Raw genomic sequence first — 3,116 nt, 5'->3', positions numbered from 1 at the left:
TTGGCAAACGTTGGCGCATGAACAACACACCCTGGAGAGCAAAAGTTTGCGCCAACGTTAGCCTCTAACTTTTTGGCTAACATTGGCGCCATGAGTGTGCAAGGGGAGGCCAACGTTGGAGCAAAAGTTTGACCCCAAACTTTTGCCCCAACGTTGGTATCAGCAAAAGAGGGTGGCTAATGTGAAAAGTTGGAGTAAAAGTTTGCCTCAAACTTTTACTCAAACTTTTACTCAAGCTTTCATGATTCCAAACCCGGTTCAATTCGGTTCTTCTCCAAACTCTAAGAGCAATCAACCAAGGCCTCTATCAACCCAATTCCATCAAGAGCAAAGACCCAATTGAAGGCTTGAAGACCATTTGAAGAAAGTGTATAAATAGCATAGGATTTAAGTTTTTCGGTTTCTGCAAATCCAATTCCCAATTCCCTTTACAATTCAAGCCATTTACATTTCTTGCACTTTAAGATTCTGCAATTTACATTTCTTGCGTTCTAAGTTTCTGCCATTTAATTTCTTGTTCTTTAAGATTCAGCACTTTAAATTTCAGTTCTCTTTAATTTCATGCCAATTACCCATTCCCTTTACTTTTTATGCAATTTAAATTCTACAAATCACAAATCTCTCAACCAAATCTTGATTCGCTTGACTAAATCAACCACTAAACTAAAATTGCTCAATCCTTCAATCCCTATGGGATCGACCTCACTCCCGTGAGTTATTATTACTTGATGCGACCCGGTGCACACCGGTTAGTTTTGGGTGTTTTGGAGAAATTCGTTTTTCCACAAAAATACACATCAAGTTTTTGGCGCCATTGCCGGGGATTGATTAGGTTGACAATGATTAAGTGAAGTGGAGATCTAGATCAAGCATTTTTTCTTTTCTGTCCTTTAATTTTCAATTAACCCACTAACTGTTTGAATTTTTGCTTAAGCTAACTAAAACTTCATTCTAGCAAGTAGATTGAAGTGTCACTAGTTTGTGTGTTTCTTAGGTTCTGCGTGTATGTCAGGTACAAGAAGAACTACACCCACTTTTCATGAACAAGACGAAAGAACTCTCAGGAGGTTAAGAAGAGCTGAAAGAGGGAAAAATATTGTTGGAGAAGAGGAATCAGAAGAAGAATTCCAAGATATGGAGGAACATTCAACCAATCCACCTGGTGGAGCAGACAATAACAACAACAACCCACCCCAGAGGAGAGTTTTGGCCTCCTATACCTTTGCAAATGCTAGACATTGTGGAAGCAACATTCTCACCCCTAATGTTAATGCAAATAACTTTGAATTGAAGTCACAACTCATTACATTGGTCCAAAACAACTGGTCATTTGGGGGAGGACCATTGGAGGATCCAAATCAACATCTATCTACCTTCTTAAGGATTTGTGACACTGTCAAGTCCAATGGCGTGAATCCTGAGACCTACAAGCTTCTGCTGTTCCCGTTCTCATTAAGGGACAAGGCCGCACAGTGGCTTGAAACTTTTCCACAAGGAAGTATTATCGGATGGGAAGAACTGATGAGTGAACTCCTAGTCAAGTTGAACCCATCACAGAGAGTTGTTAAGCCAGAGGCAGAAGTGCACCCATTCACACAAGAAAAAGAAATTGAAGATGCTCGTACAGTCATGAGCCAAAACAAGAAGATGCATCATCAGACTCTACAACAACTAGACATGATGGCCAGAAAAATCACTGAGCTGAGGCATGCTATAGTACATACATACAACCTGACTCAAAACTCATATAGGGGTAATCAAGCTGAACAAAGTTTTGGGATCATTAACCATGAGCAACTACAATCTCCAAGCAATCACTCTAGCGTACTCCAACACAGGCCTCAGAATGATGTGTACAATCCACCTTGGAGAACCCATTCTAATGGGAGGGGGTTGAGAACCAAAACCAAAGACCAAGGGATTTCAACTACAACAATCCCAGCTTCAAAAATCAACATAAAACACGCCCCCACAACAACAATCACACACACTTCCAACCTCGTCCTACCTCACCATTTGCCCAAAATGACCTTCATCGACCACCACAATTGACACAACCACAACCACTTCCAACCTTTCAAAGAATCTATATTCTAGAAATGCTGATGGAGAGGTTCATGAAAATTCAAGAAATGATGGCAATAGAGCAGGAAGAAATAAAGAAACATCAAGAGATGATAAGTAAGAACCAAGAGGCCTCACTCAGAAGACTTGAAAGGCAGATGGAACAACTGGTTCAGAACCTTGCTGAATTGGGTGAGAAGAAGGGGACTCTGAACCCAAAGAGCCATGAAAAGGATGCTGGGTTGAAAGAGAAGGGAGTCATGGAGGAAAGTAAGAAGGCTATGGAAAGAGAAACAGAGGGAAGGAATCCCATAACAAGAGGAGGAAACCTAAGGCAACAGAAGCCTCAACTTCCATGAGCACAGAATGAAGGATGTCAAGCTAGTGACAATAAAAGAGCGCTTGTTGGGAGGCAACCCAACTGGAGGTAACCATCTTTTCATATCTATTTTAATAAAAAGGCTAATTAATTTTATCTATATTGCTAGAAGCTAAGTTTGGTGTTACACACCAAAACAATATAAAGGAGAATGAAGGATTCTAAGTTTGGTGTTTCACCAAAATCCCATTATAAAACACATTCTCACTTTCTGCATAATGCTGGCTTCAAGCACGTTGGATGAACTAGTTAACTATTCTGCTGTTTCCTAGTTTTCAGTTTTATTGCTTTCGAAAAAGAAAAAAAGAAAAAGAGTTTCACACATGGTTAATTCAATGCATGAGAACCATTGGCAAGGTACTAAGTTTGGTGTTCCCACACCAAAGTAAGTTCAAAAGCCCACAAATAAATCATGCAAGCTAACCATTTCTTCTTTCAAGTGCTTGGGGAACAAGCAACTTTCAATATCACTGCAGAGTACCATACAAACTTTTGGGAAGATTAAGCATCATCAACCAAAGAGATGAAAGATGAACGGGAAGACCAGCATATGATACGTCTGTCCGTCCCCATAATATAGTGAAAGTTAGTATCGTCACAAACTACATTTTGTTAATGAATTGTTATGTTGGAAAACCTCAAGCGAACGAAAGGAAGAAGAGTAGTAGTAATC

This window comes from Arachis ipaensis, chromosome B09, assembly GCF_000816755.2.
Source record: "Arachis ipaensis cultivar K30076 chromosome B09, Araip1.1, whole genome shotgun sequence".
In the NCBI taxonomy this organism is placed as follows: domain Eukaryota; kingdom Viridiplantae; phylum Streptophyta; class Magnoliopsida; order Fabales; family Fabaceae; genus Arachis; species Arachis ipaensis.
The sequence above is the reverse complement of the archived record's forward strand: the minus strand, read 5'-3'. Positions refer to the sequence as shown.